The sequence below is a fragment of the Macrotis lagotis genome, chromosome 1 (assembly GCF_037893015.1).
Source record: "Macrotis lagotis isolate mMagLag1 chromosome 1, bilby.v1.9.chrom.fasta, whole genome shotgun sequence".
NCBI lineage: Eukaryota > Metazoa > Chordata > Mammalia > Peramelemorphia > Peramelidae > Macrotis > Macrotis lagotis.
The window spans coordinates 369,249,990-369,274,141 of NC_133658.1; the positions used below are offsets into that span (position 1 = coordinate 369,249,990).

The 24,152-nt window shown below is 35.5% G+C and overlaps 1 long non-coding RNA gene across 2 annotated transcripts in view; it reads right to left on the minus strand.

Annotated features, from left to right (window-relative positions):
• LOC141517988 (uncharacterized) overlaps positions 1 to 12,506 on the minus strand; it is a 57,599-nt gene extending 45,093 nt beyond the window's left edge. The window contains exon 1 of one of the 2 annotated variants that reach the window (XR_012477049.1): positions 11,926 to 12,506. This is a non-coding gene — a long non-coding RNA (uncharacterized LOC141517988). Of the gene's footprint in view, positions 1 to 4,053; positions 4,129 to 11,925 lie in introns of those variants that run through there. The other variant, XR_012477045.1, reaches the window with a different exon arrangement.
• Positions 12,507 to 24,152: the final 11,646 nt, after the last annotated feature.

The window sequence follows — 24,152 nt, forward strand, 5'->3', positions numbered from 1 at the left end:
TGAGAAAGAGATGCTAATAATATGCTCATAGAAAAGGAGACTGAGATAGCGGTCAAATATTTTGTACAGTATCTATCACCAGCTAGTAAGTGTCTGAGGCTAAATGTGAACTCAGGTCTAGCTGACTCCAGATCTCTCCACTATGCCATCCTTATTCATTAGATGAGAGATACACTAAATCCTTTTTTTTTTGCAAGGCAATGGGTTAAGTGGCTTGCCCAAGGCCACACAGCAAGGCAATTATTATGCAAGATAATTATCTAAGACCAGATTTGAACTCAGGTACTCCTGACTCCAGGACTGGTGCTCTATCCACTGTGTCACCTAGCTGCCCCAGAGATACACTAAATTCTTGAAGAAGGTTCTCTTTTTAATGTATTATTTATTTTTAGCATTTTTTTTAAATTTGAGTTCTGAGTTCTCTCCCTTTCTCATATTCCTACACCCATTGAGAAGGTAAGAAATGTGATATCAATTTTACATGTGAATTCATACAAAACATATTTCCATATTTGTCATGTTGCAAAAAAGGCAAGAACAAAAAAAAGTAAAAAAAATGCTTTAATCTGCATTCAGACTCCATCAATTCTCTCTCTGAACATAGATAACATTTTCCATCATGAGTCCACTTGAATTGCCTTGGATCACTGTACTGATCAGAATAGCTACATTGGGTAGATCCTTTTGGCATAGTTCTAAATTGCTTTCCAGAATGATTGGATCAGTTTGTAACTCTATCAACAATGCATTAATGTTCTAATTTTCCTACATCCCCTCCAACATTTGTCATTTTCCTTCTGCTTTATTAGCCAATCTGATATATTGTGAGATGGTAACTCAAAGTTGTGTTAATGTGCATTTCTCTTATCAAGTAATTTAGAGCTTTCTAATATTACTATAGGTAAGTCAAAAAAGATTTAAGCATAAAAATATTTATATATGTATATATATATAATGTTTGTCTTTCATTCTTGAAGAAGACCATGATATCAGGAATGTAATACTATGACAAACATGTTAATTGGATTTGAGTGATTGGTGGCTGTTCTAAATCACCAGCCTCACTTTTCCCTCCAGAGACATCTGGATCCAGTGGCCAAATATGAATCTGAATGACTGGAGATAGCTCTGAAGGCATTTGTAATCAGGGTTAAGTGACCTGCCCAGAGACATACAGTAGTTAGTGTCAGTTGTCTGAGTTCAGATTCGAACTCTTGGCCTCCTGATTCCAAGGCCAGTGCTCTATCTACAGCACAAAGGATGGATGACATAATTAATTTCAGAAGTTTATCTTTCAAATTTTATTCATGAGCTCAGTAGCTTCCAAAAGTAAAATGTAATATATTCAAGAGAAGATGAAAAAGTGAGAGTGGCAGCAAGAGAGAGAGAGAAAGAGTCATAATTCAAAGAGACAAACAACAACTAGAGAAAAAAGAGATGGACCAAACAAATCTGACCTGGCCTGGAATTTGGGTGTTCTTTTACTCAGAAAGATGACAGGTTTTTGTTGCTTGCCTGAGACTAAGAGAGAAATGGTTCAACAATGACTGCTTGGAGATGTTTCTGTTAGTATCTTAAAACAACCTTTGGTTTAAATATACATTGTCTGGATATATTTTTGTCCTTTTCTCAGGGAACTGGGAATTCTGGGGGGTTTTAAGGGAATGTAACTTTCTAGTTTCCCTGGGGACAGATGTCCAAGTAAATGGCAACCTTTTCAAAATGGATGCTGAACACACTGGCTATATGAAGTATTTCTTTTGCTCTTTAACATGTTTCATTTTTTATTAAACTTTATTAGTGTAATTTGTGTCTCAAAGTTCATTTGCATGGAACTTTATAGGTTAAGATTGATTTTTCAGCCTTTATGATGGCTAGAGTTGTGAGAGGCTGGGAGAGAAGAAATATTCTGTTCTTTTGATTTCCAGCTTCTAGAGAAAAGCACAGTTCCAGATTCCTTTCAGGTCCCTAAAGTGAGAGAAAGACTCTGGGGAAAGGTCAGCATGGTCAAAGTGTCTACTACTCTACACTGAATAATCAGTCTCTACCAATGAGGATACTCCTATACAAGTGATCTTTGAGAAAATAATAATAGTACTTATAGAATATGGTTATTTTAGCTTTATTGACCTGCAGTTTTTTATATTATTCAATCAGCATGCCATTTATTGAGTGATTATTATGTGTTATGTACTATGTAAAGGCCTGAGGATACTAAGAAAAGCAAAATTAGTAATTGCCCTCAATAACCTAACATTTTAAAAAATTAAGTAAGCAACAAGAAAAAGCCAAGGGATGGATCATCATGCATTCTACCTCCTTATTAGACAAAAGGTACAGAATAAGAATGTCAATTAATTTAAAAGTCTAGAAGGACTTCTTTAAGTACTAATTCTAATTACTCTAAGAATGCTTAGTCATTTCACACTTATTCCTTTGATTGTCAAAGACTATGATGTTACTGTCATTTTTGACCATTTTTTTTTAATGGAGGAAAGATTTATAAAAAGAGAGAGTCAAGGCAGGTCTGTGCTGTCACAATTATATTTATTTATAGACCTTCCTCTGAAGTCCTACTCTGATGCTTTCTTGTACTGTAGCTATGAGATTCTAGAAAGTTATCAAGTTAGATTTTCAAACTAGGAGCAGTACTGAAATCATTCAAAGCCCAGATAAAACAGAGAGAGGGAGATCAACAGAATGGTATTCATCAGTTCCTTTCTGCGTCCCAGAAGTGTCCACTCTGAAATTCAGAAATTTAACGATTATATGCTTGAAGTTGCGTTCTGTCAGAGATCTGTAAATTCTGTGGATAATATTTTGTCTTCTCTTTTTCATATTTCTGGGTATTTTTCCTACTACATTTATATAATTATATATTTTCCTACATTGTATTTTCTGAATTCCATTTCAGTATGGCATTCAATGTTTTAAATTCATCTTTTTTTTTTTTTTTTTTTTAGTTTTTGCAAGGCAATGGGATTAAGTGGCTTGCCCAAGACCACACAGACAGGTAATTATTAAGTGTTTGAGGCCGGATTTGAACTCAGCTGCTCCTGACTCCAGGGCCATGCTCTAGTCACTTCGCCACTTAGCTGCCCCCATGTTGTTTGTTGTTCTGGGAGACCCATTACACTGTTTTCAAAGCTAGTAGACTTTGTATACATAACATTAATATACCATTTCTTGCTTTTCTATATTTCTGAGCTTCAAATCTTTTATCCTCTTTTTTTCAGAACCTCTACTGTAGGGGGGTTGGGTTTTTTTAATCATCTTGTAGTCTAAATTGTCTAGTAAGCTGTTTGTCCTATAGATTTGTTTCTTGACTGTCTTAATTTCCTGTTAATATTTCATTTTTATCTTGAACTATTCCAAAGATTCTTAAAATATTCTTTCATTATATTTTGTTTTCCCTATAGAATTTAAAGCCTTGCTTTCAATTTTCTCTTTGTTTTGGTTTGCATTCCATTGGGTATCAATATCCACTCAATGTATTTATGGCTTTTATAAGATTATTTACCTTTTTTTTTTTTACTTCCTTGTTTTTGGTTTATCTATTTCTCCTTCAGGGCTGGGCTGATCCTCTTTCTTCTATTTTCAGTAACATATCAGATCTCCCCTTCTATTGTGACACATATTTTCCTGAACTAAAATCCCTAGGGCTTGGTGGCTTCAGTTTTTTTTTTTTTTTTGTACTGAGTCATAATGATCTTTGTCTCACTGCTTTGTGAAAAATTTCACTGGGAAAGGTCCCAAGCCTAACCTACATCCCATTTAGACTTGGGCCTAGAAGCAGTCCTCCTCCAAGTTTTATTCCTAATTCCAAGGTTTCATGCCTTCCTTTAGATCCAAAGTCAGGAAAATCTGAGTTCCAATCTAAATTCAGACAACTTACTCATTGTGTGATTCTGGGAAAGTTCCTTAAGCCTCCCTTTGCTTCAGTTTCTTCAACTTTAAAATGGAGATTAAAATAGTACCTACCTTGCAGAGTTGTTGTGAAAATAGAATGAGAAAAAAAATATTTGTCATAAAAAGTACTTAGGGGTGTCAAACCTTTTAGCTCTTCTGGGCTGCATTGTTCAATAAAGACCCTTCAAGGGCTGGAATTCAATTCTCACTCATGACTACCACTGCCACACAAGTATAAATGGGTTGTAAGATAGGCTTTGGCCCTCTCCTAGTGGAGTTTTCACATAGCAGTGAGACAACAAAACATCATCATCATCATCATCATCATCTTCTTCTTCATCATCATCATCATCATAAACATACCTTGTACTAGACACTTTACAATTATTATGGCATTTGATCTTTATAATAACCCTGGGAATAAGGTGCTATTATTATCCACATTTTGCAGATGAGAAAACTAAAGCAAACAGAGTTAAATGCCTTTCCCAGGGTCACAGGTTAGTAAATGTGAGAGACCGAATTTGACCAGAGATCTTTCTGACTCCAGGCCTACTGTATGGAACCACCTAGCTGCCCTTAGTATATATATATATATATATATATATATATATATATATATATATATATACATATATATTTAAATCAGAAATAAATAGAGTTCATAGGCTTGAGTAGCCTAAGTAGATTTAAACCAATTAAACATGGGGAAAAACATTGATTAGAATCAGTAGTGTCAGGATTTTAAATAAGCTAAAGGCCCAGATCTACCATTATAATAGAGACCTTTGGACAACAAAAAAAATACTGAATATCTAAGATATGGGAAGTTCTAGGAAATGTGAAAGGGATGCAAAGGGAAAGGGTTTAGGGTGGCTAGGTGGCACAGTGGATAAAACACTGGCCCTGGAGTCAGGAGTACCTGGGTTCAAATCCAGTCTGAAACACTTAATAATTACCTAGCTGTGTGGCCTTGGGCAAGCCACTTAACCCCATTTGCCTTGCAAAAACCTAAAAAAAAAAGAGGGAAAGGGTTTGGGAAACTTAACTAATTCTTTCTACTTAAATATTTAGCTTCAATCAGGACCTGAGGAAGGGTGTCATTAATTTGTCATCAAAGAATTCAAAATAAAGATAAAAAACTGCAAGGGAGAATCAGTATTTTTTTCAAGTCATAAGTGATGAGGGCTTGTAGCTTGTAGCCATGTGGATAATTCATCAGTCTCCAGGGCATCAGAGATCTGTGAAGATATTCTGATACTGGTAGAGGAGACACGGTGAGGTTACTGAGGCTTGATGGTGCATGATGATACGCAGATGATGCATGATACTGATGCTTAATGTTACATGATGATACACAGAGGACAGAGAGTCAATGTGATTGGAGCAGTGAGTGGTGTGTGTCACACACAGAGTAGCTAAGAAGGTATGAGACTGGGTGGAAGCTGAGAAAGTGCAAATCATGTTTCAAATGAGTCTAGGTTTATATATCTAGCAGTTGTGGGTGGAACATGAAGAGTTAAAATTAGAGCACAGCAAGGGGACCGTTACCTGCAGTCTATACAGATAGTAAGATTGAGGTCCTGTTAGGTCCTAGCATCCTTACCATGAAGCATTCTAGATAATGGAGAAAATGGTGACAGCACCAGAGTTCAAGGGAAGCTGGCTCTAGAGTGCCAGTGTTGGTATGGAAGGATCTGTAACAAAGGAAAACCTTGTCAACATGTGTTAAACCTTTGCTAAACATAGTGTAATGGAAAGAATGCTAGATTAGAAAGAGACTACCTGATCTATCCCCAACTTGATAGGTGACTTTGGGAAAGTCAGTTTTTGTCCTCTGAGCTTTGTGTTCTAATTAGTAAAAATGAAGGGATTGATTTATATGGTTCATTTGAGTTCTAACATTCTAAGGTCTAGGAATTTGTGTTCCTTTAACAAATCAACCAATATAGATTGACAGGATCAAGTTGTGTGTTTGTGTGGTGTGTGTGTGTATACATGTGTGTATTGCACATGTGTAGTCCTGTAGTGGGAAAGGGATAGTAGATTCAAACTGTTGAATCCTCTATTATCAGAGAGAGTTCCCATGTGAGACTGGGAAGATTTATGACCTTGGTCCCATGGTCCATTCCTAAGTACAATCTCCACAGTTTAATATATGGAAAACTGATATGTGAGGGAGGAATCTCATTTTTTTAAGAAGATGAGATTTTTATCTTTATTTTGAATTCTTTGATGACAAATTAATAACACCCTTCCTCCTTGCCCAAGGACCCACAGCTAGGTCATTATTAAGTGTCTGAGGCCACATTTAAACTCAGGTCCTCCTGACTTCAGGGCCAGTACTCTATCTACTGTGTCACCTAGCTGTCCCCAGGAATCTCATTCTTAAAGGAAATTAACTCCATTCAAAGAGTTCAAAAGAAAAAAGGAAAACCATAGTTCAAGTGGTATGATAAATTGATACTCCTTATGTGACAAATTATTAAAGAATAAGAAAGTTTTCATCTCTTTTTTTCCCTTTAGTGGTTCTCACATCTTTAAGGGTCTTCACATTCCCAGTTCTAAGCTATTGAGTAAATTACTAGAAAATCACGTAAATTAATAGAAAATCAAATTAGGAACAAATACAGATGAAATCAAAATGGTATTTAAAACTCAGATCTCTTTGAGGTCTACAGGACTTCATTATGTCTGCAAGGTGGCAGTATGCTTTTTCAAAGACATATTCCCTTTTCTGTGAGCAAAACACTTTCCTGATCCTTCTGGTTATTAGTGTCATTCTCTATTACTTGTAATTATTACTACATCAGACACTAGCTATATGATCCTAAGTAAATCATTTAGCCTTCTCCAACCTTGATTTCCTCAACTGTAGGAATAAGAATAATAAAAGAATCTATCTTATGGAATTCTATGGTCAAATGAGATATAACAAGTGCCTTGCACATCCTATAGAACTATATAAATACTGTCAAATTATTTATTTTGTATATATTTTCTGCTTGCTTTTAATATTTGAATCCCTAGAGCCTACCACAGTACCTAGAACATTGTAGGCATTAAATAATAGTTAACATTTATTTAGCTCTTTGAAGTATTTGTTATCTCATTTTAATCATGGTGATAATAAAGATAATGACAGTAGTTTTGTTTAGAATCAAATAGGGCCTGAAAGGGAAGAGGAGAGGAGACTTTGTAAAATAGGAATAATGATCCTTGTCTACTCATCTAGTAGGATTGTTATAAAGAAAGTGTTTTGCAAACCTCAGAGTTCCACATAAATTTAAGTTTTATGGGTCTAGACCCACAATTTCATTGATGTTGAGAATTCCTTCTACCAATGAAGGTTGGTATATCTTCTTTAACTTAATATCTTAAAGAATTGCCTGGAGCACTCAAAGACTAACTGATAGCAGAAGGACTTGAATTCAAGTCTCCTTGGGCAGCTCTTTATCCATAAAATCATACCATGCCATTGAATTTATTGAAAAATTGTAGACTGATAGCCCAGCAGCCCATAATATCATGACTAAGTTTTTAGAAAGGAAAATAGTATTGTCATGATTTTGTAAATGCTTTTTTTCACACTGAATGACACACCAGGTTCCACACTTTGGGTAATGCTACTCTTAGCAATTCTTTCCAAGAGACAAAGGAGAATGGTGCAAGTTGGAAATGAGACAGATTCTATGTGATCCCAAGTTACCTTAAGGCATCCAAAAGAGACTTGAAGGAATTGGATTCTGAGAAGGAACCAGAAATGTTAAGGAGCATCACAGCTTGCTCATACCTTCATCTATGAGAGATATTGGGAGCTCCCTCAGGTTGCTCTGTGATTTCTGATTATGGTGCCAGGTATTGTAGGATGCTAGGTGTGAAGTTAAAGATTCTGAATTCCAGCCCTAATTCTACCACTTTGCTAGGTGTATGAATTTAAAAAGTCATCTTTTTGTTGCTTTACCTCAATTTCCTCATCTATAACACAGTGATAAATTGGCCTTTCACTTTAAAGGAGAGCTGACTTAGAGACCTGATCTTGGACCTTATTTGATCTGAATTTAGGAACCTCTCCTAAGAAGTATCCTGATCCTGTGTAAATCACTTAATGTCTGAATGCTCCAGGCAATTCTTTAAACCCTTAAGTGGAAGAAAGGATGTCACTCTATAATGAAAAAACAAAAAAGACTTTTGGGGTTTTTGTTTTTGTTTCTGTTTTACAAACTCTATGCCTGAGACTTAGGCTACAGGATTGTTTTAAGAACGAAATGAGATAATTATATAAAGTACTATATAAACGTGAGACCTTTTCTCTTTCTTTTCCTTCTTCCTCCTCCCTCTTCTCTCCTCTTCCTTGCTTCTCTCTGCTTCCTCTTCTTCTGGTTTCTTATTGTAAGTGATAATATACAATCCTCCCCCAAAAGATCATATCCATAAGGCTCACTTCAAAGGAACTTTGGTGTCATGAATGCAGGTACTTTTTAGAGCTCTTACATGCTTTTTCATTCTGTGACTCTTATTATGTCTCTTATGTGACTCTTGTGTGTGCTCCTATTAATCCTCCCTAGGAAGGCCATCTGACATGTTGGGGCCTCCCTCTGGAACTCTTGAAGAAGCCTAGATTCTAATGACACCTCCTAGTTGTTCTCACTTAGCCTTTGCCTTCACTGTGGGGTTTATTCACCTCTTTTTTCCAGGCATATTTGGCTTTGATCACATGCTTCTTCTTACTGCTTCTTCTGAATCATTCTTCATGTTTCCTCTTCATGTTCTTCTTGAGATTCCAGAGCCTTTGACATGTTACCCAGAAAAATCAATGAGCAGTTAAAAACCTACTTTGACCTTGACTTGTTCCAGATTCTGTGTAAAATACAATATAGACATAATCCTTCACAGTCCCTGTCCTCAAGAGGCAGTCAAGTCAAAACCCAGATCTATCTAAAAAGCAAAAATCAAGATAAGAAACCATAGAGGTAAAGTTGGCTAGTGTTCCTATAATTTTGTGTTTTATTAGTGCGTCTTTCTTCCCATTTATCTTATATATACCTCAAAGTATGTTGCTTTTATAATGATATTTTATACGACACTTTCTTTTCCTTTCCCAATGTTGTGTTTTTCCTCTGGACAAATAGCAATTGTCTTTGCTTTTAAGTTTTTTCTTTGCTTACTGACCTCCAAATTCAATGCCTCATATGCTTCTCTCTAGTGCCTGACCACTTTGAGACAACTGGGAGACACTCTAATCCAACCCCATCATTTTATAAACAAAGACCAGGAAGATTAAATAACTTAAAAAGAGGTCAGATGTAGGATTTGAACCTAGACACTTTGATTCCAGATTCAAAGCTTTTTTTTAAAGCTTAAAAAACAAAACATTTAACATTTTATTTGATATAACAATAATATATTAAATAATAAAATAAGGATAATTTATTAAATTTAATATTTTAAAAGTAAAATACTTGTTAGTTTTTCAAATTAAAATTATCTTTATGTCCTTTGTTGTAAATGAACAATCAGGCTTCAGAGGTAAAAAGTCTAAAATTCACAAGGAAACAGAAACACGATGGACCTGAAGACCTTCCATTATCTCTCTGCCCTAACTTCAAGAGACAGAAACCATGAACCTGAAGAAGTTCCTTCCATTATCCCATTGCTCTGAGTTCAAGAAAAAGAGTAGACAACATGTGGGGGCAATAAAAATCTCGCCAGACTGTAAGTGAGAGTGGAAGTTACAGAGAGTTTAATCTCAGGAAATCCTAGGAGTAAGAAAAGTCTTCCCCAATATTACAGAAAATCCTCCTGCAAGGAGCTAATGGAAAAGGACATCCAAGTGAGCATTCTCTCACCCCAATTTTCTCATTAGAAAAAATCTAAAGTGCAAAAAAAAAAGGCTTGCATTTAATATCTCTAATATGTGGCTGCCTTTTAGCCTCGGGAGAGGGACAGGTATTCATTTTCATAAATTACTTTTTAACCATTTTTTTCAAGTGAGGGGGGAGGCCGGGGGCGGTGAAAGAAAACAGAGACAAGCCAGATGCCTTTGTGGGCTTTGATCAGTCTCTCTGTAGACAGTCAGGCTGCCTCCTAGCACCTCTCTAACTACAGCTTGCCAGAGAGAAAATGAGCTGTTTTAACTCTGCAATTACCGTGCCTGCTGAACGCCTGTCATCACAGCAATAGCAACCTGATCTGAACTGTATATCCAATGCCCAGAGAATTACAGCAAGCAGGGCAGAAAGTTAAATACCCCCTGTGGCTGGAAGTTTGCACAAACCAAAGGGCCTCGGGCTGGCCAGCCCGCCCCCCCCCCCACCCCCACTCTTATCACTCTTCCACTCCTCCTCTCTCTCTCCCTTCTTCAGCCCCTCCCTCTCTCTTATTTTTCCTTCTCCAGTGGCTGTAAATATAGAAATACAGGACAATATAAGCTAGCTTTCCCAGTAAGGGAGTAGAGAATGAACCAGGAGCTAGAGTAGCCAACCTTATTTTTAGCCCTCAAAAGTGGAGAGTCAGTAAAACTGAATGGGGAGTAAGTGGGAGGTGCAAAAGTTTGCACTCCATATTCAACTGAGTTTGCTCTGCATAATAATCCTGATTCAAAGTATGGACAGAAGAGAGCCCATGCAAAGCGATATTCACTGAACTAATTGCCAATGGATTGGGTTTCAAGATAACATCCCAAGTTGACTGGAATGAGTAATAAAAACCAATACTATATTGGATGTATAGATACTTCTGAGTTTTAGTATTTTCCTGAGAATGTAACCAAGATGACAGATGGAAAGATGGATATATCTATTTATTTATTTATTTTATTAGGCATTTGCTAGATGCTGAACACTAAAGGAAGAGCAGTGGACAGGAGACCATACTTTGGTGAGTAAGGCAGCTGCTGTGGAGGTGAAGTAGATTAAAAGAGTTAGCAAGAAGTGAAGAGCTATCTCAGAAAGTTTCTTCTTTGCGTTTGCTTTTCGTTGGGAGTAATATCTTGTGTTGGAAAGGATAAGGTTGAAGAAATCAAGGGACCTGAGTCAAAGGATGCCTTTAACAGCATCCTACCATACAATACCACAGACAAATCACAGCTTTCAGAGGACGGAACTTCCTTATCCATAAAATAAGAGTTTTGAATTAGATGCCTCTGAAGTACCTTCCAGTTCTAAAAGTAGAATCTCTTTTTCTTCAGATGAATTATGTGTATGTGCATGCACATACACACACACACACACACACACACACACACACACACATCCCTCTCTCCTTGGACAGTGCTATAGAATCAATCAAGGATTCATTTGAAGCATGGGTGTCCAATCTTTGAGTTCTTCTGGGCTTCATCAGTCAATAAAAACCTGTCAAGGGCTATATATATAACTTAATATTTATTTATGATTATTAATGCTGCATGAATGAGCTTTGATGGACTCATGCAAACTGCACCCCTGAAATTCTAAAGAATACATAATTCTCATAGTGCTTTAAGGTATGGTAAGAGATCTCTTAGGCTAATAACCTTAAGAATTTAGGAATGCAAGCTTTCTAACTCTTCTATTACAAATAAATGAAGGCAAATCTCTGAAAATAGAGAAGCTTGCTCAGGATATATAATGATACAACCCAGGTTGTCTGATTTGAAATCTCTTCTTTTTAAAAATTTTTTATCTAAGGCAATGGGGTTAAGTGACTTGCCCAAGGTCACACAGCTAGGTAATTATTAAGTGTCTAGGGTCACATTTGAACTCAGATCCTCTTGACTCCCAGGCTGGTGCTCTATACACTGTACCACCTGGCTGCCCCTATATAGTCTGATTTGAAATATAGAATTCTCTCCTGAGTGGTGATCTTTAACTCTTCTAGCTCCGTCATTCTATGTTCTAAGATATTTTTGCTCTTAACAATCAGTATTCTGTGTTGAAAGATCCCTTCCTGCCCCAAAATTCTAAGCAAAGTAACAGTGCATTGGAAAGAGCCTTATGCTGAGAATGAGGAGATCTAGGTTCTTGTCCACCTTACCCAGAAAGCTGTATTCTTCATCATGTATCCTTTGAAGTCATACTTGATCACTCTATTGAACTCAGTTCTTAAGTATTTTGAAGGATTTCTTAAATTTTTGTTTTTATAATGTTGTTCTTAGAGTATAAATTATTCTTCTACTTCCATTGATGTCACTGTATCAATTAAAACAAGAGTCCCAAGTTTCTCTGAAACTTTTTTTTTTTGCAGAATAGTATGCCATTGCATTCAAATACCAGAATTTTTTGGTCCTCTTTCTTTGATCTCCTTGAAGTTTAGATCTAATATCACTGAGTTAAGTTGTATGCATATTTAGTAATTTGGGGGATATAGTTCCAAACTGCTTTCCAAATGGTGGATGGCTTGAACCATCCACAGCTTCACCAACATTGCATTAATTTGCCTATTTTCTCACAGCTCCTCCGACATTTGGCATTTTCCTTTTTAGTCAACTTTCCACAATAATATAGGGAGCATAAGGAGGCTTCTGGAATTGAAAAGATCAACTCCAGACATGCAGTCTGTGAAGTGTTGGCCTGAAACTGATATGATATGACTGGTCAGAATGCAGCTTCCCTGTAACCTTGCTCCCAGCCAGGACTTCCTGGTGATTGATTCCCCAGATTATATTTGCTTGTCATAGCAACCACTTGTTTGTGACATCACCTGTATTCAACAACCCACTCGTGGCAGAGGCTCCTTTCTACAGACCAAACTGCTTTTCCTCCAATAGAAGTGCTTTATAAAAGAATGACAAACAAGAACAAAAGAAGCTTTGGGAAAATTGTTAGGTTTAGGACTTAAGCTGACCTTTGACCAAATGCTTTGTAGTTTTCTTCTTAGACTGTTCCCTCTTGTGTTCCCAACAAGGGATTTTCAACTACTTTCTCTGCTGAATTAGATCTTTTGTGAATCTGTTTATAAGTCTGGTCAGCTCCAGGACCAGAAAACTGAGCAAAAAAGATCACACCGATTTTTAGATTGGAAAGAACTTTAAAACCATCATACCCAACCCACAAATTGAATAGGAAACCCCTCTGTATTATGCCAAATAAGTAGTTATCCAATGACCACCTTATGTATCTTCTATCTAATAATGGGAAAACTTATTTCCTTATCTTCAGGAAAAAGCAGGATGACAGCACTTATTGGGCAATTTGTAAAGGAGCAAGAATTTTCATATGAAAATAGTCCCTCCATTTCAAAAATATTATATTGGAACTCATTCCACTTTGGATGTTCATCACATTTTCTTTATATACAACTGAAATCCATCTTTCTACAACTTCCATCAATTGCTTCTAATTTTTTCCTCTGTAGGTAAAGCAGGGAAATTCAATGTCTAATTCATATATTTGCTCTGAAATTATGTGAAAGACAGTGCTCATGTCTTCCCTCCCAGTTTTCATTTCTCTCAGTCAATAACACAGTTCATTCCATGGTAATTACAAAATAATAATGGAAATTTACTAGAGTGGCAAGTTGGCACAGTACATAGAGCATCAGCCCTGAAGTCAGGAGGACCTGAGTTCAAATCCGACCTCAGACACTTAATAATTACCTAGTGTATGGCCTTGGGCAAGCCACTTAACACCATTGCCTTACAAAAGGAGAAAGGAGAACTCTTATCTGGATAAATTTAGAGTTAAATATTATGAAATACTTAAAAACAATGTGCAGAGTTATTATCCAAAAGTGGGCAAATCTTGAAATCTTGCAAAAAACCTAAAAAAAATTACTTAACTCTTTCTGTTTATTGAAATTACATATCCTATCTCCATTAATTCTCACAAAAATCATGTGAGATAGACATTTCAAATGCTTGTTAGTTTCCTTTGATATACAAAGAAACAAAGATTTTTGAGAAGTTACATGACTAAATTCATACAGTTTGCAATTTTAGGGACAGGATTACAAGCTCTCTCTCTCTTAATGCCAACTCCAGGGCTATTTCTACTCACCATGCATCCCATTTGATAAATTCTTTCCTGGCATTTTGTCTAGTCCACTCACCACCCTACCCATTCTCCTTTAGACACACTCCAGGTTGTCAATATGCTTCCCAAAATGTGGTATCAGATTTAGTCCAACCATAGCAGAATATGACAAGATGATCACTTCACTTGTTCTGAAGACTTTGCCACTTTCAACAGTTTGGAAACTCTTCTTGAAGAGTTTCCAATGCCTGCAATAAATTTTTGAAGCTGGTTGTCCAAGTTTATTCCAGTACATTCCCAGCCTTTTTCACTGTCACCAAGAACAGGGACCAACTGAAAGACTCAGAGCACACTGCAAGGAAGAAGAATATATACTTGTTTCAAACCATCGTTGCTTCATAGAAAAATGCAGTTTTAAAATACAAGATGGGTATTTGTTTTTCAAGCCCTGTTTAGTATTATTAGCTCAGTATTTTACTATATTATCCTTGAAGGTAACAAATCAGTAAATTATATAGATATAGCTATGTATGTATACAAATATGTATAAACATATATACATATATATGTGCATAAAATATATACATATCTATTTAAATATAAACATTATATGCATTTTATGTAGGCATGTGGATATATGGTCATATATACCAACAGTATATTATCTAACTTCATAAAGGAAAGTTTAAATAAACTACAAATCTTACAGATCTAAAAGTGAAAAGAAAGGAGTTGTTGGAAGAAACAAACAACCTGGTCAATAACTTAATGCAAACATTTGAGAAGATTCTTGTTTATTAGCATCACATGAAACCATTACAAAATAGAATATGTGCTTGGGCAAAAAGAAATACATAAAAAAGAAAAGTAGCAATAACAAGCATATTTGTTCTATAGTATAACATTAAAAATTGTAACTAATAAAAGGCACACAAGTGAAGGTATAGATCTAAATGGAGACTTAATGATGTCATCCTGGGTTAAAAAATACATCTTAAGAATCATTATAACATTATAGAAAAACTTATAACTTTGTAACAATATAACATTTCTGTACTATATTCAAAGAAGTCTGAATACAAAATAACATATCATAAAATGTGATAGCAAAAATAGAAAAGAATAGAACTAATGAGGTGAATACTTCATTTGAAAAAACTAGAAAAATCAACAAATAAATTCAAATGAGCACAGAAAAGGAAATCTTGAAAATTTGGGAAGAGAGAAAATAGAAAACAAAAAAGAATACAGATTTAAATAACAAAAGATATTTCTATGAAAAGAATAACAAAAATAATAAACTTTTTTAATCTGATTAAACTAAGAGAAGAAAATTAATTTACCAAAATAAAACTGGACAAGACAAGCACAAGAAATAGAAAACATTTTTAGGAAATTATCACAAATTGTTATAAATAATTAACTGCAATGAAATTGACAATTTAAATGTAATATGAGATTACAGATCTAGAACTGAAGGAGCTGTAAGTAATCTATCCTAAATCTCCCATTTTACACATAAAGAAATTGATTATAAACAGATTAAAAACAAGGAAAAATATTTAAATATGAGGCAAAGCTCTAGAACAATCCTTCCTTAGGGAAAAAAGTGAACTGTTGTAAAGGAACTCCAAAAGGAGAAAGGAGAACTCTCATCTGGCTAAATTTAGAGTTAAATATTATGAAATACTTAAAAACAATGTACAGAGTTATTATCCAAAAATGGGCAAGAAAACATGCTATTAAATTTTTATGACATAAATATAACAATATCACAAATGATGAAATGTAAATTAAAGAGAAATATATACTTATATAATTAATGAAAATTTATTCAAAAACTTTAAGCAAAATTCTAGCAAATAGGAAAAAGGAAACAAAGTTCCCATATACACCAAAAAATTCATAGCAGTAATTTGCTGTAACAAAGTGTTAGAAACAATCTTAATTTCTTTTAATTAATTGTGTGAAACAATTTTTGTTCATGAGTAGAGCAATATATTTTTATTTCACAAGAAATGATGAGAAGATGGCAGAGTGAAGGCAGACTCACCTGGGTTTTCCTAAATTCCACTCCAAACATTTTTAAAATTATGGGAGAAAATCAATTTCTGGAGCATCAGGACCAACAGAAGTTCAAGATAAAACAATTTTCCAGGCCATACAAATTTAGAGTTCAACAGGAAATGTCTGTCTCAGTAGTGGTCAGATCTGAGGTCCATCCAGATTGCACAGCACGGTCTTTGCCGAAATGACAGCAACAGGTCTTGGAGGCAGTTCAGCAATGGCAACAGCAGCTTCTACAGTTCACAACCCACAGAAACCAAACAATTAGTCAAAAGGAGATTTAAGAGGACCTTTTGCTTGCTCTAGGTAGAGAACTCTGTCATGTAGTTATTATTGTTTAGTCTTTTCAGTTATGTACAATTCATTATGGATTTTTTTTGGCAGAGATACTGTTGGAGTTAGTCATTTTGTTTTCAAGCTAATTTTACAGATGAGAAAAATGAGATAAACAGAAATAAGTGACTTGTCCAGGGTCACATAGCCAGTAAATGTCTGAGACTAGACCTGAATTCTTCCTGAGTCCAGGCCCAGTACCATATCCATTGCATAGCTGCCCTCTATCACATTGCCCATTTACAGTTCCAGGCCAGAGTTAAGAGTAGCACTAGCTCTTTAGCATTTGTGGCTGCAGAGGTGTCCAGGCTTTGGTCACAGTTGCAGGGCAGAGAAGAGTGCTAGTGGTCACTCCCAGAAAAGAACACAGATCAGAAAGCAGTAACCACACCTCTCCTTAGTTCTGGAGCATCAGGACCAACAGAAAATCCACCAGAATGAGTTTTGAAAATAGCTGCACTCAAAAACTAAGCTCCCATCCACACTAGGAGAAGAACCCAACTTTAACATTATAAGTCAAGAAATTAAGTGGTAAAATGAGCAAACACCAAAAAACCCTGGTTATTGAATTGTATTATGGTGGCAGGGGAAATCAAAACAAACTCAGAAGACAAAATAGTCAAAATAGTTTTATCCAACACCTCAAAGAGAATGTTAATTGGTTACAGGCCCAAAAAGAATTCCTGAGAGAGCTCAAAAAAAGGTTTTAAAAGTCAAATAAAAGAAATAGAAGAAAAACTGGGTAAAGAAAAGAGAGTGAAGCAAGAAAATCATAAAAAGAGAAGCAATAGTTTGATAAAAGAAACACAAAAATACTGAAGTAAATAATGCCTCACAAAAGGACTAGGTCAAATGGTAAAAGTGGTATAAAATTGACTAAAAGATAAACTCCTTATAAAGTAAAATTGGTCATATGGAAAAAAAGATATAACAAAATTCATTGAAGACAAGGACTTCTTAAAAAAATAGAACTGAACAAGTAAAAAAGGAGGTACAACAACTCACTGAAAAAAATTTCTTAAAAATTAGAACTGGGCAAGTGAAAGTTAATGACTTTATGAGAAATTAAGAAACAACCTAACAAAATCAAAAGAATGAAAAAATTAGAAGAATGTAAAATATCTCTTTGGAAAAACAAGTAAGTGATGGCTTAGTCTTCTCTGACCATGGCCCAGCCAAGGTTGCTTGGCTGTTCTTTTATCTCTCTCTTTCACTCTCTCTAGACCTTTCTATGACTTGTAACCTTTTAAAATAAATTTTAGTTTTATTTCCGCCCATACTTTCCCAGTCTGAATAATGATTCCTCATAGGCAGAATCGAACCCAAGTAGCCAGAGGCTACATTTTGGCGAAGGGATTTTCTCTGCCTAGATTGGGAAATTGCGTCAAGCTCCATAGGTGAGAAGCAACATTCCTTTTTTTTTAGATCCTAGATTTTTAGAAAAGTAGAAAATTAATGGACCTCTAGCCCTCCTTCTTGTGTTTACCTTTTTCTGAAAAATGGAAAAAGGTTGAGTTTTGGGGTTTTCAAGCAAAGCTGAAGCCACGTGGTATTTGGCAGTAGCCCTGGTGTGGGCCTGCCCTGTTTTCCTTTTGACCAGGGGAACTGCAGTTCTGAGGTGTGTTTGGTTTATATCCCACTGTGAGAGAGGGTTGTTAAGGAAGGATGTTAGGCCTATGTCCAATTGACATGGTTTGCCTACCTATAAATTGATGAGAATTTTAAAAAATGGGGGAAAATCCAATTCCAATACTCCTCCCCCAGCTGTGTGCTTGCTCCTTGGAAGGAATCAGATTTGACAAAAGCAAAACACCTGAGCTCCTGGAAATTGTCTTTGGGGTGAACTCTTTTTCTCTCTCTCTTTTTCTCTCTTACACTTTCAAATACTCTCTTTCATTCTCTGCTGCCCCCATCCTCTGCAGAGGGAGGGGGGGAGGGAAAAGGGAAATCTTCCTTTTTTAAGAACTTCGAAACTCAAATCTATGTCTCAGATGGAATGCATGCTTCACTGCAAGACTCCCCCAAAATTTGTTTTAGAAAACAGGGGACCCTCATGCATTCTTCCTGGTGGTGGTGGTGGGGGGGCAGTGACCACGTTTTTTCTTAGGCTACAGGTGTCTATCAATTCCAAGCCCCATTTAGCTGGGCTGAGAAAGTCCCACCCTTGGGAGGGGGAAGGGGAAATGGTAAGAATGACTGGAAAGCCTCCTGGTCAATTAGTTAAAGAAAAGGGGAAGATAACTTTTTTCTGAGACTAGGAAATTCAGATTTCATCTTTAAATTAAGCCTATGTTAATAGCTAATATTTTTGTAATAGAGTAACTTGATTTGAACTTTATAGAGTTACTTATGAATGCATTCAATTTTAACTATTGGTTGGCTATTTCAAAATCTTAATATAAGATGTTCCTCAAGAAATTCTGATTGATTCTAAAAGTTATTTTTTTGACTGGTCTTAATTGGTACATCCAAAAAAAATATAAATATATGTATGTATATGTGTGTATATATGTATTTAAACATCGATGGGACCTTTTCACATCTCTCTACTGGCCTGGAGAGGTGGGAAAATGTTTCTGTATTCTGAGATCTGGTACCAGCCAGGGTATCAATCTCACCTTGGTAAATTTGATACAAGAGAGTTGTTTCTGTAGTTTGTTCCTGTGTCTCTGTGTGTGTATAATTCATATCTTAATTAGTTAGATAAAGTTAAATGTCACTCCTTTTAGTTTGAGTTTTGAATTTTAATTGCTTAAAGAGATCTAATTTTAAGGAATTAATTAAGTTGGGATCTGAGCCTATCTGCTTATACTATTTGATAGTTTATAAGTGGCAAAGTTTGAAATCATTTCAGCGGAGAGCTAAGTTTTTGTTGATCTAATATATTGGTTGAAAGCTTTATCCAGCTTAGGTTAATGGAGACCTTGAGGTTTAGGGGTTTTTTTTTAGATTTTTTTTTTTTTGCAAATGGGGTTAAGTGGCTTGCCTAAGGCCACACAGCTAGGTAATTATTAAGTGTCTGAGATCAAATTTGAACCCAGGTACTCCTGACTACAAGGCCAGTGCTTTATCCACTGCGCCACCTAGCTGCTCCCTGAGGTTTAGGTTTAATAAATGTAGACATACTCCCTGCCCTCAATAAACTTTGAAAAGAGGGCGGGAAGGCCTTGATAGGAAAAGGTCACACCTTGTATTTAAAGAAAAATAAACTATCTGAGATCTAAGTGAGAGTAATTTAGTCACCCTTTGAAACTTTTGTAACAAGTGTTGAGAATTTATATGTGTTAATAAGAAGGAAGATATAATTGGGATGAATTAAATGTCAAGGAATTTGGGAATATTAAATCATATAATATGTCTACTTATTTCTTTTGGGGAAGAGATATTGTACTAAATTTTGTAAACTGATTTGTTTTGACATTAATTTGTTATACATTGTCAACAATCTCACAAGGTTTTTTTGGTTGGTAAAGGAAGAAAGTTTGTAATCTTTGTCTCATCTATCATCATATATTTATGGAAGGGAACATATATGTATTAGTTATGGGATATTCTCTTACAACTTCAAAGAAAAACTAACAGTGCTTGGTTCTCTTGTGAACATGTAAGCTATTTGAATACTGTAATGTTAAAGCCTGGAATTAACATGTGACTGCTTTGGAGGGGTAGTAAAGGAAACATCACAAATTATGTCCCCTTTCTGGGATTCATCTGTGGATTCATGCATAATATAATGGAAATATTATTTTGTAAAGTTAAATAACTCATGTTGTTAATTGACTTGAATGCTAGTTGTTTTTACTATTATTTTAATTGCATCAATAACACATGTTAGAAATTTAAAATTACCTAAGATGTTTTAATGGTTTTAAAGAATTCTGAAAGTCATAAGTTGTATTTTTAAAGATGGCTAGTAGTTAAAAGTTTATGTAAAGAAATGTCTAGCTATATATATATATATGTAAACTGGGACTAAACTGTGGTTATTTTCTTTGAGGGAAAAGCACCTATGTAACATGATGATTTCAGATTTCTCTGACAATTTCCAGTCAATTGTTATGTGAGAACTCTGGAAATGATAGGCAACATTTTAGCCAGAAGGAGATGTTTAGTTACTTTAAACCTAGTTAATAACTAAATGGGTTCATAGCAAAAAGTTGGTTTTATAAAAATATGAATTAGGATTATCTTTACATCTCAAAATCTGTTTGTTGCATTTCATTTACAGCACTGTCCTTAGCTACATGAGCAACAACTGAATTATGATCTTTTTCCTTGATCTCTTATACCAAATTACAGTCTGTCACACTCTTGGTTCTCTTTAGTGCTCAAGCCACCTGAAGCTCTGGTTATAGGCAATTACTATATTACAACATATTGATCTGCCTGACATCAGGTATGATAAAATAGAAAGACCATATGCCAATGGAGCCATTTAGCCCTATGGGATTTGAAGTTTAGATGGAGTAAGTGAAAGAACAACTCTAGCCTCAACTACGGTAGGATTATATTAAAAGTTCCCTCACCTGGCCCATTGAAGAATATTATTGTCTGTATGACTTCATAAGGGAACATGTCCTCGTGTTCCTCTCTGCTTTGTAATAGCAAATTGCCATGATCATTCCAGGTGCATCATAATTAATTATGAGAGTGAACCAGTGGATCAGGATAATGCCTATTGGCATATTTAATGCTTTAAAGGAGATATCCATTCTTCAACTAGAATTTTTGTTCATTCTAATCATGGCCGAAACTTAAAGGGAAAATTTTGTTGCAAATTACTTTTCGGCCATGTGCAGTGTTAAAATGCTTTTTCAGAACTTTTGTTTACAACTTATGTGGCATCCATCAAGGAATCTGTTATATTGCAACCCATGTTCTTATAAAAAGAGATTCTTGATACTGGCTTAGGATCATAAAGTATAATTCTTGCCCGTTATAGACCTTCTAGTTTTTTCCTAATTATTAGACCTTTGTTAAATAGCCTTCTCTATTACAACATCTCTGGTTTTTGCTTGCTTGATTATTTTTACTTTAGTTTTTGTTTCTCTTAGCTGTATAGCTCCAAGACCAGCCTTTGCAGATGCCAGTCAGCTGTGCCAGCCAATCATTCCCTAGATCCTGCCTCAATGAAGTCCAAATGGACTCTGAAAAGGCCCAGAAGATTTTGGTCCTAAAATGATTGGGGGGGGGGGGAATGATTCAGGGGAAGATGAAGAGAATTTGAATATAACAGAAAGAATTTAGGTGGAGATGTAAATTGACTCTTGAGATGTAAATTGACTTGGAAGCAGAGAATTATGATTGTAACAGAAATAATTGTAATCTTTGGTAGGGACCCTCCTCATATTTTTAGTTGTTTTTTTTTTTTTTTGCAAGGCAATGGGGTTAAGTGGCTTGCCCAAAGCCACACAGCTAGGTAATTATTAAATGTCTGAGGTAGGATTTGAACTCAGGTACTCCTGACTCCAGGGCTGGTGCTCTATCCACTGTGCCACCTAGCTGCCCCCTGACCTTCCCCATTCTTAAAGTACTATTGTTTAATGTAAAATTTGTATCCTGATCTTGGGCTTTACCCACTACCTAATTCTGAGTAGAGTCTAGGGGAAGGGAGTTTACCTTTTGCCTTCTGGATGAGAGGTTAGACATAAAAACCTGAGCTGAACTCCAGTTCAGGGCTAGCTCAGTCTTCTCTGACCATGGCCCAGCCAAGGCTGCTTGTTCTTTTATCTCTCTCTCTCTCTCACTCTCTCTCTCTCTGTCCCCCTTTCTATGTCTTGTAAGTTTTTTAAATAATTTTTTTTGTTTTCAAAAAGAAAAAGAAAAACAATCTGGAAAATAAATTGAGGAGAGATAATTTAAGAATTATTGGACTTCTTGAAAACAATAATAAAAAAAAAGAGAGCCTAGACATCATCTTTGTCTAGAAACTCTTTTTTAAATCATTATTTTCGGGTGGTTTCAAGAAAATTTTCAAGAGAAACCTGCCTGATATTCTGGAACTAGAGGATAAAATGAAAATTGAAAGAATCCACCAATCACTTCCTGAAAGATCCCATATTGAAAACTTTCAAGAATAATATAGTCAAATTCCAGAGTTCTCAGGTCAAGGAGGAAATATTATAAGTAGCCAGAAAGAAATAACTCAAATATCATGGAGCCAAGTTGGAATAACACAAAATTTAGTAGCTTCCATATCAGATAATTAGAGGGCTCCAAATAGGATATCCTGGAAGGCAAAGGGGTAAGAATTACAACCAAGAATCACTTACTCAGCAAATATGACTATAATCTTTCAGGTGGAAAAAAATGAATATCTACTAAAATTAGGGACTTTCAAGCATTCCTGAAGTAAAATCCAGAGTTGACTAAAAAATTTGACTTTCAAATACAAGACACAAGAGAAGCATAAAAACTTAAAACAGGAAATAGAAATCATAAAAGATTCAATAGGGTTAAACTGTCCTAAATGAGAAGGTGATTCTTCAACTTCTAAGAACTTTAGCCTTATTAGGGAAAGTTAGAAGACATATAGATAGATGACAAAAGTATGAATTCACTATTCTGGAATGATTTAAAAAAAATAAAATTAAGGGATGAGAAAGAGGAATACCCTGAGAGGAAAGGAAATGAGAAGTAGAAGAGGTTAAATTATCTCACATAAAAGAGGCATGAAAGGAAATGTTTTATAGTAAAGGGGAAGATGAGGAGGTAGCAAATAATGCTGGAACCTTACTTTTAATTGAATTGACTTTGAAAAGAAATTAGGGAGACAAGTGGTGCAACAAAAACAAATAACAAACAAAAAAGACCCAAAACATACTCAGTTGCATTTTGAAATCTTAACTTGCCCTATAGGAAATTATGTAAGAAGGGAATAAAATGGAGGACAGGTTAGGGGAGGTGATGATCCAAAGCAAAAGATATTTGAGGAGAATTGGGGGGGGGGGGATAAACAATTTGTTTAAATAAATGTTAAAAATTGCTTTTACAGGTAATTGGAAAAAAAGATAAAAATTAAAAAATTAAAACAAATAAAAAACAATGATGACTATGATGAATTCATATAAATAAGGAAAGATAATTTGCCAATGTAAATTAATCTAACCATCCTGGTCATGGCACTGGTATGAACTGCTGCTGAGGAAGAAGCTCCATCCCCCTGCAGTGCTGCCTTGGAGACTTCACTTCCCACTGGCTCCTCAATGCTGAATACTTGTTTCTTCTTACTTTCACTTTTCTTCACACCTCCTTGTTCCAATTTCCTTAAAATCAGGCCCCTGGTAACAATCAACCAGTTACCTTTCTGAAGTCTTCCGCTCAGGGATGTCACCTGGAATTTCTCTTGCTTGTATCTGCTGATCCTTATCCTGGACTCCACTCATATAGCTCTTCCATTGTATTCTTGCTTGGGCACCAATTGTTAGGTTGCTTTTAGACTAGCTGCTCAGGAAGTGTTAGGTTCCTGCCAGCTAGCTTATCCTTACCCAAGCAAATATTGAAGGGGTGAGAGACAAGATTGACAAGTTCTTCTTAAAGTTCTCCTAGTTCTCTAAGTACTCCATTTATTTACCAGAATTCAAGTGCTTAAATATCCTCCCCGGTCCCTAGTCCACTTCCATTCCTGTGGCACCCTCCAATCAACCAGTAAATAATGCTCCAGTGCTAGAGGACAATAGGTGATGAAAGTTTACAGTATTCCCACACACAACAGTCCCTTACAAGTAGACCAAGCTAATATAATAAAATGACAATTCTGCCTGAATTAATCTATTTATTCAATGCCATACTAATCACACTACCAAAAATATTTTTTAGGGCTAGAAAAAATAGTAACAAAATTCATCTGGAAGAATAAAGGTAAAGAAAACCAAAGGAATTAATGAAAAA